The sequence below is a fragment of the Quercus robur genome, chromosome 6 (genome assembly GCF_932294415.1).
Source record: "Quercus robur chromosome 6, dhQueRobu3.1, whole genome shotgun sequence".
NCBI lineage: Eukaryota > Viridiplantae > Streptophyta > Magnoliopsida > Fagales > Fagaceae > Quercus > Quercus robur.
Genome location: NC_065539.1, coordinates 13,116,617 through 13,131,560, shown reverse-complemented (window position 1 = coordinate 13,131,560; position 14,944 = coordinate 13,116,617).

Genomic DNA, 14,944 nt, shown 5'->3' with positions numbered 1-14,944 from the left:
AAAAAGGTTGTTGAAGGTCCAACTCTTCACAATCTTTGTTTGTTATTGTAATTTTGTTTGTGTTGTTTTATTAATTTTGTTAGGGTTATTTATTTATAAATTTGACATGGCTGCACAGTTGGTAGTTGATGTGGCAAAAAAAAAAATTTATTTGGGCCATTAGCCACATCAATATTTTTCATCCAACACTTAATTATAAGGACCAAATTAACACAATATTGAAAAGGTTAGAGACCAAATTAACATATAGTGAAAAGGTTAGAGACCAAATTGACATATAGTGTAAAGGATAGAGACCAACTTTGTAGTTTACCCTAAATTTGGCTTAAAATTGTCATTCTTTCTAGATATTATTTTCAAAATAACATTTTTCATTAATGCATATATGATCAATTGGTTGACTAGTTGATTTGGTTTGTCATTTATTTATGAATTTGAATTCTGAAATATGTTTTCTTCAATCCTTTAAGTTTTCATTTGTTCATCTCAGTCTTCTAAGTTTCAAAACTTCACAATTCAATCCTCTGTTAACCTTCCATCCACTGCTGCAGTTAAGCCGCTTTAACGGCAGCGTTTTGGCTCTTAATTTTTAATTTTTTTAAACGTTAATTAAAAAAATTTACCCAGAAATAAAGAACCATAAATTTATGAGTGTATTGTTCATATTTCTCAAGTCTATTAATTTCTTTCTGTTCTTTTGAAACTTTCTTCACAAAGCCTTATAATCCATTAATTTATCCGTATGCAAGGAAAGAGACTAGTAAAAAAAAACCAGCTGGTAAATTGGAACAAAGATGACAACTTTAAACACCGGATTCCTCTCTGGTCTTCAATTCTCTAATTCTAGTTCAAATAAAGTCACATTCTTCTCTGAGCAACTCTAGGAGGAGAAGAGGAAAAAAAACATATCAAAAGAAATTCAAACATGTAATTTCTTAGGTTTTTTACTTCTATCTAATCATGTCTTTTTTTTTTCGTTTGAAACATCATATAATATGCAATTTGTGGCCCATGATTTTTTGTTTTGAAGAAATTTACTTACTTGAACAATGGCACAGTCCGGAGCCGCCGAGTACTGGACGGAGCCACCGAGAACACCTCTTGGAACCGCCGACTCGATCTCCTCTTCCCTCTCTCGATCTCTCTTTCTCTCTCTTGATCTGTCTCTCCCTCTAGCTCTCTCACTCTCCTTCTCCCTCTCAATCTCTCAATTTCTCTCTCTTTCTCTTAAACTATCGGGTTAGGGATTTGATTTTGTGGGAGGGGGTTTGTTTTTTTTTTGTTCTTCAGATACTTTCGGTTAGGGACGACATGTTTGGTTATTTTGATTTCTAGGGTTTTTTTTTTTTTAATTAACATTTTTTAATAAAAAAATTAATAATATATTAAATATTAAAATAATGCCAAAACGGTACCATTTTGGGGCTTAATGGCAGTTTTAACGGTTAATGGAAGACTCAGTCGAGGAGTTTCGAACTTAGATGATTGAAATGAATGCATATAAATTTAAAGAACTAAAATGAATATATGGAAACTTAGAGAACTCAAGTGTAATTTTGTTATGAGTTTTGATTATCATGAAAATTTCTTTTAAGAAAATAAGAAATTAAAAAATTAAAAAGTTTAGTTGTACAAAAATAATACCGCTAAAGGAACAAAAAATTTTATAAACTACTAATGTAGTAAGTGATTATTAGTAAATAAAAAAATAATATTAATTTTATAATAAAAGTGATATTAATAGTGGGTATAGATGAAAACTAATAAGAGGTTAGCCACATTAATATTTCGTAAAAAAGTTGTAAAATAGTTTGTGGCTATAACACTATAACATAATTTTGAAAAATATAGATCATCTAAAAAAGGAATAATATCAATCAAACACACTCAAAATAATAATTGGATGTGTAATACTACAGTCACAAACTATTTTACAATATTTTTAAAAACTGTTATTGTGGTCAACTTTTTACTGGTTGTCATCTAGACCCATCATTAGCATCACTTTTTTATTTACCAATAATCACACACCACATTAACAATTTGTAAAAAGTTTGTATCTTTAGCATTTTCCTAAAATGATATATTGATAAAGATAAAAAGATGGAAAATAATTTTTGTTGTTTAATTATTAGGGAGAACAAATTATTTTATTAAGTGCGAACAAAATATCGTCATTTCTTCTCTCTTTGTTTAACTCTTAATGGTCAAATTAATCATGAACATGAATAGAATAACTATTTTGAAAACAAAATCAATTTGATGGACCAAATTGAAAAATCTCAATCTTAAGGATCCAAAACGAAAATAACTTCAAACTTTAAAGGTTAAAACTTAAAAGTATAATTTAGTCGTATAGTTAACAATCATTCATCCTATTAGGAAAATTTTAACAGCAAGGGTTTTGGTGAACCGCAATTCAAAATGTGGGGAACAGAGGAAACAAAAAAGGGGAAGAAGGGGTCTAGATAAGCTAAACAAAGAAAAAAAAATTGTTTCTCAAAGGAAGATGAAAAATTGGAGGTCTTTTGGTTTTAATTTGAAAGGAGATAGTAATGAGGTAGGTGTCAGAATTGGGCTTATTTCATGGGGTTCTGTGTGAAATACTGATTGAGATATGTTGATTATACTCGTACATAAATAACTCTGAAATGCTTATATGAACTCGAAACCTCCTATAGCTATTCATCCCCCAAAAAAAATTTAAAAAAAATTATAGTAGGCGGGTTGATTAATTGTTCATGTCGAGACTGGAAAGAATTGAGAGAAACTTGTATGAACTGAATTCCCATCCTGATCAAGGTGCAACTTTCCACAATTGCATGAAAATTGCTGTTCTAAGTATGAACCGGCAAACTATTGGTACCTTTCAAATCATGACCAATTTAAAAGTATGGTGAGTGGTGACTACTGACTAGACCAAAAAGTTAGAATTAAAAAGTTCCTGTAAATATGGGGAATTTTATCAATATGCTGCCAACTTAATAAAAGTTCCATTCGAAATTTGGAAGTTTCAAACAACGCTGCAACATCATTTGCAGTATTTTAGCTTTCATATTCTTTTTGAGTGTTATATTTCCACTTGAACAAAAAAAAAAAAAAAAAAAAAAAAAAAAAAACAATCGGCTTACTATAATCTGACAGAATGAATGAAGAAACTTTTACTATAATGACAAACTGCTTAATCTACAGCCGTTACAATACATAATTTACAAATATAAACACAGCCCGAAGTAGATAAGTACATCAATAAAAGGAGCAAGGGAAATTTCTAGTTTTGAAAGAGAGATGCCTATATTGCCTAGCTAGTGACCAGGGCCTCTCGTGCTCGGTCCAGAGGTCATCGTATGAAAGACTTGATCCCTCACCAAAACCCGAACGCCCGTGTCGTCGGCAGTATTAGCCGTAAATGAAGCTTTTCCATCGAATTCACGCCCATCAACAGCCTCAGGAATATTAGTTTCTTTCTTTGTCTCTGGTCGAAGTTCTCTGCTATCAACCAGACATGTTTGTGCAAACAATAGCGTCATCAAGAGCAGCAGAACTAGACACAAATTTCTCATTGTTGTTGCTGTGGATTTGTTTCTCTTGGACCGCATATATTTGACTACCCCTTGGAAGTTTGGAGATATATTCTCTAAAACCAAAGGATGGAGCAGAGATGATTGTTTGGAATCTCCATTTCCTAAGCTACCGACCCTTAAGGGTTGGACTGGATGGCCAGTAAGTGAGGGGCTGTGTTTGTGTGGGACCCGAAAAAGGCCGCATTTGACTTAACTTTCCAACTTGTAATGAAGCGTGGAGATCGAAAGTGAACTTCACCTTTAACATTTGTGCTTGTCCAAATTTCGACTTTTTAAGAAAATCTTTCTACCTGAAAGCGCACCATGCTCATGCGTGTACATACATGAGTATTGACCAATCTGGTAAACTCAGGGAATCCAGCTCATTGGCTGGCTGCACTGTTTCAGTTTTGAAAGTGAAGCACCGGAAATGAAACCGGCCTATGAACTTATCGTTGTTAACAAGCCTCCCTTTCTGTCCACAACATGCCTTTCGCGTCTTTGTTACAAAGGATATTTTGACTCGTCAATGATCATTCGTACTTGCCAAAAGGAATGCAGGGCACAATTTTGAACTTTATACATGTTCCAACTGGATAAGTATGCCAAAAGCACTGTAACTCAACTGGTTGGTTAGCATTTTTAGTGTGTTTCTAATGGAGATAGCAAGATTCAAATCTTCTTTCTTCCAATTAAAAAAAAATCCTAAATAAGTATGATGTCATATTGCGAAATTAATCAACTTAAAAAGTATAAAATATTATTAAAAATTCACTAATAGAATCAAAGTTCTTACAATTGAAACATACTCATGTTTTTAATCGCTACTTTTAGTAGTGGCTTTACTTATGTGACCACACACAACTCTAATTCGACTGGACTCCTTTATCTTGAAATCTTTCTTGCGAAATTCCGGTTGTGACTCCAAGGATCATCTTGAACAGTGATGGCTCTGTCACTTCAAATTTGATTGCCAACTTTTGACTCTATCGTATGTGGATTTACTTCAATATCTCCAATACAGTGATGAACTAGGAGAGAATGGCTTACATAAACCGTAGATACACAATGAAGGCTCTCTAATATCCTTGATTTAAGTTGGTCCAAATGAGTTCTTATAGTCTAGCAAATAGGGCATGAATTGGGGCTGAAACAAGTGACTTTAATTAATCTTTTGAGAATTTGTTTCCACAATTCTTCATAGTCTCTCAATCTACTGAGATGGCTATCATGACCACAATCACTAGCACAAAAACTTCTATTCTTAAGAGCTGTTCTTTAGCATTGTCTTCATCTTTAAATGCAATACTTTAACACTAAAAGGCTTATAATTTGACACAGTTTGCTAACACAATAACATATGAACCCAACATAAATTATCATTTATCTTAAAATTTTAAATTGAGACAAATGAATTTAATTATCCAACTAATATTAAAAGGCTCCTTTTTTTTTCCAAGAGCTCCCTTACATGTGGATTAAAGCTTCTCTTCAATAAATACCTCATTCTAAAGCTTATATATTTATGGTCTAGAGAATAATCATGTATGACAAATTAGCACTCTCCTTCTTCTCAAAAAAAAAATAGCACTCTCCTAAAAGTCTATAAAATATTATGATAAATTAATAAATTATTATTCATATCAAAATTCTTGTACCTTTTGTAAATACTAAATAGTAAATTTCACTTTTCTTTTCCTTTTTGGTTTAGTCTCCTCCTTTCAAAATAAAATAATGAAGCAACGGTGCCATCAAACTAGGCATATCCGTAACATAAGAATCTAAATTTGATGGATACAGGGAAAAGAGCCAATGGGTTTAGGATTCTCAGCGTCCTAGCGAAAGAGAATCAATAGACATCAAAAGTTCCAATTCAAAAGATCAGTGTTAAAAAATTGGTTCTGCAGCATTTTTCGCTTTAATAATTGGAAAAGAAAGTAAACTTAAGGTTGTTTCTTTCTCTCAAGGGAATGAGCATCGACAAACAAGCAGTGAGCAGTCTAATAAGATTCAGTCAATAAAAAAAATCTTGTATAGATGGACGCATATTTTTGGCATCAGAATCAGTAAAATCTTGGCTGGCTCCACAGTTCCAGGCTTCCAGCTATGCCGTCCAATCCTCAATGGCATAGATAAAACTTGAATTAAAATGATTTCAAAATTCATTTTTTGTGACCTGGGACACTTGTAGCAAGTGTTTTGGGATGATAAGAGAAGATAGGTCAAATTATATTTTTCTACCATAATCTTTCACCTCAATTATACTTAATTCCCTGAACTATCGATACACTCGATTGACCCCCCAAGTTTTAACTCTGTTTAAATGTCGCCACTGCTCTCTGTTTTGGTGTTAAGTGGAACGAAAAATGTTAGCACGTGTACTACACCAGATACCATCTGAGTTGGACCCCAATGGCTTAAATTGAAAACCAATTTAGTGATTTACCACCTTACATCTCAATAAAATACAAGACTCACTAACCTTGACACCACTCGTATTGCGTTCCACCCAGATTTGTTTGCTCCTCAATAATTGCTGGAGGTTCCTCCAGCCACACACACTGATGCAGTATTTGTTTAGTTTAGCATATCATGCTAAAAAAATGTGCCACTTGACTGTTTATTCGAAAGTTGTCGATTCTGTTTTGGTGCTGTTGTTACAGTTCCGTTTTGTCCATTAGAGCCGACTATTGCCTGGTACAAAAGTATCTTGTTGTTACTTGTTAGGGCCTAGGGTCTCACTCTTTGGTCTCTTCCAGTAATGCTTGTGCGCGAGTTTGCCCGCGCGAATCAACCCTTTTTTTTGGGCCGAAGCAAAGACCCAATAAAACAATCAGACTAATCCAGTCAAGCCCAAGTTTGACCTAATCTTGGGTTAAGCAATTCGGACGCAAAACTAACCTTTTCTTCTTGTTGACCTTCAAAGCTCAATCCTCCTTGTTATCCATCCTACCATCAGCCCTTTTTTTCTTTTTCTTTTTTAATTTTAATTATTCGATCAGACCCACCTTATTCTAATCTAATGGTGGTAGTGCGAGAGGAATATGTTTCCTACCAATTTTTTATAAGAAAACATATAAGATCCGTTGTCACAATTTTGATATAGGCCATGTGGTAGATTGTGAGTGATGAAAAAAAAAATTTTTTGGTAAGTTCATATAAAAGTAACAGACAATTAGTCACATTATATTATATTAGATAATTGTGAAAATTTTTGTAATAAAAGTTGTAGCCTTGAAATTACTCTTTTTATAATACATTTGTAATGTATCATCCCTTCTTTCCAATCACATTACAATTATTATATGTATTTTATTTTCACAATCAATGACAGAGATGATTTATTATGAATTTGTTTTAAAGGAAAGATTGTGAAAAACAACTTAAATGTAATATACCTTGTGATTCTTGTCATGTATATGTTATTATGGATCCATTCCGATTTATAGACAGGTGCAAATTTCGATTTTTCTATTACTTGTACATCACAAAAGTGTTTCAAAAAGTTTTTCTTACGTGCTATTACTCTTTTTATAATACATTTGTAATGTATCATCCCTTCTTTCCAATCACATTACAGTTATTATATGTATTTTATTTTCACAATCAATGACAGAGATGATTTATTATGAATTTATTTTAAAGGAAAGATTGTGAAAAACAACTTAAATGTAATATATCTTGTGATTCTTGTCATGTATATGTTATTGTGGATCCATTCCGATTTATATATAGGCAGGTGTGGATTTCGATTTTTCTATTACTTGTACAACACAAAAGTGTTTCAAAAAGTTTTTCTTACGTGCTATTGCTTGCTCAACAAAAAATTGTTTTAAAAAGAATGAACCATTTGTTTGTCCAATTACACATTTACTTAAATTCACAATGGTTGAGATGATAAGCAATTACTTATTTTTACTTATAGAAAGAAGTGGTTGGGAGCCGTTTCTAATTTCTCATTACATGTCATCATATCACGGTATCAATTTTAATTTTAAAAAGAGCAATAAAATGGAAACACTTCTTTTAACATGCAGATAGTGATTGAAAAAATTAATATCACTTTCATATGAATACATCACTTTTGTTACACATCAATTACAATAACCATATCAGCAATTATGAAATTTTTATATCCTTAGATTTCTATAAAGAATATTAAATGATAGGTTTTTACATTACGTTTGACTTATTCTAATGTTATTATATAATTTTTGATAAATTTGTATTTTTTCCACACCATTATTCTAATATATAGTTTAATTAAATTTAAAATTATATGGGAATTTTCTATAAAACCTTATGTATGTACACCATCCATTAGAATTTTGTCACACCATATTTTTCTTAAATGATATACTAAATAATGTCATATACGTTCAAACATAATCATAATAATTGGAAAAGAAAAAAAAAATACAAGAGCAATATATGTTGGAAGAGATCAATCTCTCAAAGACAAAATCTACAAACCAAAACTGTACAAACAAACTAAGGAGAAGTATCAATACAAAATAAGAAAACAAACATCCTATGATCTCAAAACATCCATCTCAATGCCATCCAAACTGATAGGGATAAAATCCCTTAGCAAACAGACAAAAATAACGGTGGCAAACATTAGTGACGGAGTCACCAAAAGAGATGGTCTAAGCACTCTACCTACCAAAGAACTAGTGGACGGGATCATGACCTGGACGAAGAGACAAGGCAACGGATGGATTCCTCAAAGTAAATGGACCCAAGCGAGATAGTCTGCTGATGCCACGTGGCACCTTCGTTGCATGAGTGGTCTCCAAGAATCCTAGTATGGAAATGTCTTCCACTCTACGCCCAACCATAATCAGAGGAATCCCTATAAGGAAAAAATTCCATAAATTGTGAGTATTAATGTAGATCTTTTCTACAAGGAAATACCTCATCTACCAAGAAATTAAAGTCAGCTATATACTACTATAAAAATCCCAAAGCCCTCACAAACTAAGGTACGCGTAATTTTTTCAGCTCTGTCACTTTAGAGTTGTAGAAATTCTCTCTAACTTAACTTTCGGAAGGTATTTGACTGGTACCACACCAGTACTCTCTATAAGGTCTTCTTTGTTTTTGTTTCGTAGGTTCTGTTTAAAGCACATGAGGACTATGCGATTCACTAACGATTTTTGGCAACATCAGTTGGCAAAGTCTGTGGGAAAGAATGATAGCAACTGTATTACCACCTCCCAGACAAAGAGTTATATGGTACTTACTCGCTCAATGGTAACCAACAACAATCAAGGAGGTGAACCACGTACTACTACCCTCGAAAGGTAGGTACAAACTCTAGCTGCAGTCGTGGAACGTCTTACTAAGCAAAACCACGACTTGGAAGAACAGTTGCGCCAAAGGAACGCTAGGCCCAACAATCACGGAGAGGAGCAAGAGGGTACCAACCCTCAACACACCGCTGAATAAAGGGACTGAGAAGGATCGAAAGGCAACAATGCCCTGAGCAGACAAGAGTGACAAGACACCAGTCGTCCATTCGTCGCAGATTCGGCGCCATCACATATGGTGTCAGAGATGTAGATGATGAAGGAGAGGATGGACTTCATGATGAACGCCCTCAAGTTTTCTATTTAAACATTTTTTATCATCTTATTAATATGGTTTCAAAGTCTTGAACAAATATATGTATTATTTTATTTAATTAAACCATTAAAATGGGATTACCCTTTTTTTAAATACATTTTACGGTATATAATCTTATAAACTCACAAATAATAATCCAATCTAATTGTTTTAGAAAATTTTGGCCACTGTGTTATTAGGAGATCCTACTTACCCAATAAATCCTTCATAACTATAATCACTGACCAGTCATGAAGTTTCAAGAGTTCAAGTCAGGCCGCCACTACCCATTTTGGGGAATTTAATTAAGTATTGCATTTGCATAGTCTATTATTAGAAAATAAAAAAAGAGTATTGCATTGTCTTTGGTCTCCAATCTGTGCTTAGACTGGAATATTACTTTTCGACGACTCAGGCCGCCCACGAAAGAATCAAAAAACAGTAGCTTTCATCGTGACAATTTTTTTCCAACTTGGACTCGCAATCTCCTATTTTTCTTTTTTCATGTCTCTTCAACCTCTCTCCCCCCATTTTTTTTCCTTTCTCATTATCATCAAGAAACTCCCTAGCTGTTTCCTACAAAAGAAAATGCTGGTCTCCCGCTGGATTGGAAAATGGGAGATTCGAAGTCTCACGTTTTTTTTTAAAGAATCGTGTACATCAAGATTTCTTTATTCAAAGAAGATTAAACTCACAATCTTCCTAATCGTATCAATTATCAACACTATAAATAGGGGACACTCTATCACTTCCTCTATGTTGCACATCACATAGACATATATAGGTACAGCTTGCTTTCTTGTCCCAACAAGTTTGTATAATACATTGAACACAAAGTCACAAACTGTCTCTTTGTTAAAAATTCAACATGACAACCACCCAGAAATACTACAGCTTCTTTGTGATCTTTGTGTTGCTGAACTCTATTTTCATTGCAACAGAAGCTCGTCCCTTTAATTTCATGGAGTCTCGAGGCACTGCTTTTGGAGGCAGTGGGGGTTTCTTTGATGGGTTATCTCTTGGAGCAATGAAGGAATCAGGTCCAAGCCCTGGCGAAGGACACAAATTCACAAAGAGCGAAACCCTTGGAGGAATTAAGACGTCTGTTCCAAGCCCTGGTGTAGGTCATCGCGCGCGCGTTAATGGCATATACCTGTGAGTCTGTGACTCTGCTCTCCTCGTTAGCAACCGCGACAAGTTTTTCTTTATTTATTTATTATTAAATGCATGTGTGCAAGCAATGAAGCAAGGGTCATTTCTATTACTCTTTGATATATGTGAGTTTTGAATGTATGCATTGAATGTATGCATATATTAATACATGTATGTGCGCTTAATGTTCATATATATAAAAGTTTGTATAGAGGGAAAGAAGGCAAATTGAATAAATTGGAATCATACAAATCACTCTTCTTCTCAGCTTTGAATCTTTTATATTAGATTATCTTATTTAAAAAAAAAAAAAAAGGAAATCTTTGATATGAGATGCGTGGATATCGGTTTCAGTATTATATTTATTGATCTTTTTCTTTTTTTAATTCATGTCAGCTAATTTTTTTAAGGTGGAATTTTTGTTGACAAAGCTTTACAAAAAAAAACAAAAAAACAAAAAAACAAAAAACAAAAACAAAAACAATGAAATAAAAACAAAGTTTGTATGGAGGGAATGAAGGCAAATTGAATAATTAAATTGGAATCATACAAATCACTTTTTCTTCTTAGCTTTGAATATTTTATATTAGATTATCTTATTAAAAGAAGAAAGGGAATCTTTGATATGAGATACGTGGATATTGGTTTCAGTATTATATTTACTGGTCTTTTTCTTTTTTTAATTCATGTCAGCTAGTTTTTTTTAAGGTGGAATTTTTGTTGACAAAGCTTTACAATATCTAATAAAAAAAAAAAAAAACAAAAAAAAAAACAAAAACAAAATCAATGAAATAAAAACAAAGTTTGTATGGACCGAATGAAGGCAAATTGAATAAATTGGAATCATACAAATCACTCTTCTCAGCTTTGAATCTTTTATATTAGATTATCTTATTAAAAATAGAAAGGAAATCTTTGATATGAGATGCGTGGATATCGGTTTCAGTATTATATTTATTGCTCTTTTTTATTTTTCTTTTTCTTTTTTTAATTCATGTCAACTAATTTTTTTAAGGTGGAATTTTTGTTGACAAAGCTTTACAATATCTATAAAAACAAAAAAACAAAAACAATGAAATAAAAACAAATTTTGTATGGAGGGAATGAAGGCGAAATGAATAAATTGGAATCATACAAATCATTTTTCTTCTTAGCTTTGAATCTTTAATTTATATTAGATTATAAGAAAGGGGATCTTATTTGATATGAAATGTGTGGATATCGGTTTCAGTATTATGTTTACTGGTCTTTTTTTTTTTTTTTTTTTTTTAATTCATCTCAGCTAATTTTTTTAAGGTGGAATTTTTGTTGACAAAGCTTTACAATATCTATAAAGAAAATATGGAATAAAAACAAATGCAAAAGACCTTTACAATGTCATACATCTAATAATTAAAAGATGTCTATCTTTAAGTGGAGTGAGCTGTAATACACCAGGGATTCTGGTTAATCTTAGTAAAATGAGACTAATCCCATTGATGTCAAGCTTATGCATGGAAGGAAATTAATTAATTAATTAATTATGTTTACTTATTTAATTAGATTGGAAACAAGTTGTTCAGGAGGTTCGGTCAAATACATAAATGATATGTATTTCAAATACGTATACACTATACCTTTCTTTTTGAAAATTAATATGATATTAATTTTTTTTATAACAAGGCTAAGAGTTTTGTAGTTAAACTAATACCTCTTAATTTTTAATAAAGACATTTATGGTTCAACTTCATAAAAAAAAAAAAATTTAAAAATGAAATGTATATGAGGTTGAATAAGAAATTAAGAGTTAATTCTTGCTTACACCAAAAATCAATCGGTGTCTTAGTCTAATGATAAAGAATTATCATTAGAAATAAACGTCATAGTTTGAAAGTTGAAATTCTCTAAAAAAAAATGTATATAAGTAAAGTTAATAACACAACCATTTTATAACAAATCTTAGGTGTCAAAAGTTAGTGATAAACCAAAAAGTAAAATAGACTCAAATAAAAATCAATAACAAATTCTCACCTAATATCCGTGGTAAAATTGTTGCATGCCTAACACTAAACTCAATTTATCTATTCCACGCACCCACTAAGCAGTATGCACTTACGAGCTAGTCTTTTCATTTTTCAACTTTACCAAGGACTCTTACTCCATTTTCTAATGCTAGTCAATGAGACACATAGAGATGGTAAAATTGTTATAAGTTATCCACAAGAACACCTCATCTATATATAGATGATTTCACACATCATCTATATATTCCACGGTAAGCCCCCACTAAGCAGTAAGCACTTACGTGCTAGTCTTTTCATTTTTCAACTTTACCAAGGACTCTTACTCCATTTTCTCATGCTAGTGAATGAGACACACAGAGACTTAAACCTTTTTTTATGCCTTGATGAGACTTATTAGCTATCGACCATCCGAAAAGTCCAAAACACAATATGGAAAATCTTCCCTATGATCTAGATAGTAATTGGCTAATAACCATCCAAAATCTTCCCTAGCTAGTATAATATTTCATTTGATGAGAAGAAAGAATGGGTGATTGTATTGGGAAAATAACGTTTTGGAGATATTCTAATTTAAGTTGTTAATGTAATATATAGGGGCATGATGAGTGACCCAAAAATTTAAGCCTTGTCATTATTATTCAGTGTGTAACTTCACTAACATGAAAATTTTCCTTACATCTATGGGAATTAGGAGTGTGCATCCAATCCATCATGTGACAAACTAACCCAACCCAACTTGATGCCTTAAGTTGGTTTTTTGTAGGTTGGTGGGTTGGGTTTCATTAGGATGGAATTTTATTTAAGCCTTGTCGTTATTATTTAATGTGTAACTTCACTAATATGAAAATTTCCCTTACATCTATGGGAATTAGGGGTGTGCATCCAATCCACCACGTGACAAACTAACCTAACCCAACCTGACGCCTCAAGTTGGTTTTTTGTAGGTTGGTGGGTTGGGTTTCATTAGGTCGGAATTTTATTTAAGCCTTAGGTTGGGGAGGGTTCCGGTTAATAGTTTTTTCAATCCATTTAATCTAAACCTACCCACTATATATTTAAGTTTATTTTATTAACCTTATTTTCATTTTTAGTTTGACTGATTTTGTTTTTGGTATTTTGAAAGTTAGCTAGTTTTGATGAATTTGGAAATTTGGAATGTAAAATTTATGCATATTATATGAATTGAAATAATTTGTTAAAAAATAGTTGATGAAAAACTAATTTTTATACCTGATATGCAACATGTATGCACAATCCATCAACCCATGTGGGTTGGGTTGGGTTGGTTTCTACAAATTTATTGGGCTAGAAATTTTTAAACTCAAAAAGGTTGGGCTGGTTTGAAAAAAGAAAACTTACAACAGTTTTGTGATAGTTGTTAATATTAAACAATAAAGTGATATAGTAACGAAACCTATATAAAATCAATAATAATTTGCATACCAACAATTGTGAGAAATATTATTATTAACTGACAAGTTATTAACGGTGGATGGTAAAACAATGTCAATAATGTGTTCATATAATTAACAATGAATATCAATCAATACCCAGTGAATCCGAGGCACATGACATAAACAGGTGAAGTTCTTGAATGCATGTTACATGTAAATCCTATATCCAGTAAACTTATAGTACACAAATAGCTAGGTGGAGTTCACGTTACATGTAAATCTTATCCAGTAAATCTGTAGAACACAAATATGTAGATGAAGTTCATGTTACACATGCATGTAAATCTTATTCAATCTGAAACACACAACATATAACACTAAAACTCATGTAATCAGATGTGAATCGGATCCCATAAATCTTTAGCACACAACATGAACAAGCAGTGAAGTAGTTCAGATATATTAATTACATGTGAATTGTGAGAGTTGCAGTTCCATCATCAGTTAACACGTGGTGAATGATGAATATATCCACCTTCAAGTTTGGGTTTTTCCAGCTCATGATCTAATAAGTAATAATTGCTTGTCTCTAGTCTAGGCACCAAAGTTATATGATATTACTTAATTTTTTCTCGAAATTAAACCCAGTCTACAAGATCACTGTTCTTCCTATGTGCCGAAAGTCAAGACTACATTGTGGAGAATATAATGGAGCTTGTACAGTTTGACTAATATGGTGGCATGAGATCGAACTAGCCAGCTCGCACAAATTATGCCCATGATTTTCATGAGTTCGAAATGGCAACATGCATGTTCAAATGTTCTGCTTGAATATCAAACTACTAGTAAAAGTTAGTTTTGAAACGTCTGTGCGCTCTCAGTCTCGCCAGCTCCTTGACTAATATTAGCCTCCATTTATTCTTCTTCATTATTTTTTTTTTTCCTTTGAATGAACATTGGTTTTGGTTTCATAGAAGTGCTACACAACAAAATCAATACGATATAGAAAGAGACCAAGAGTTTATAAGACTAATAAGTTAGGCGTAACAATTGAGAAATATTAGAGATAGAGATGGTTAAGTCAGGCTTTGCTTAGACCACAAGGTCCATATATATGTGTACGTACCTAAGTATTTACGGACCAACTATAGCAGCCAGGCTCTTTAATTCCTCTACCTAAACCCACGAATCTCCCTCGTTATTTCCTTCACTTTAAATATCCACA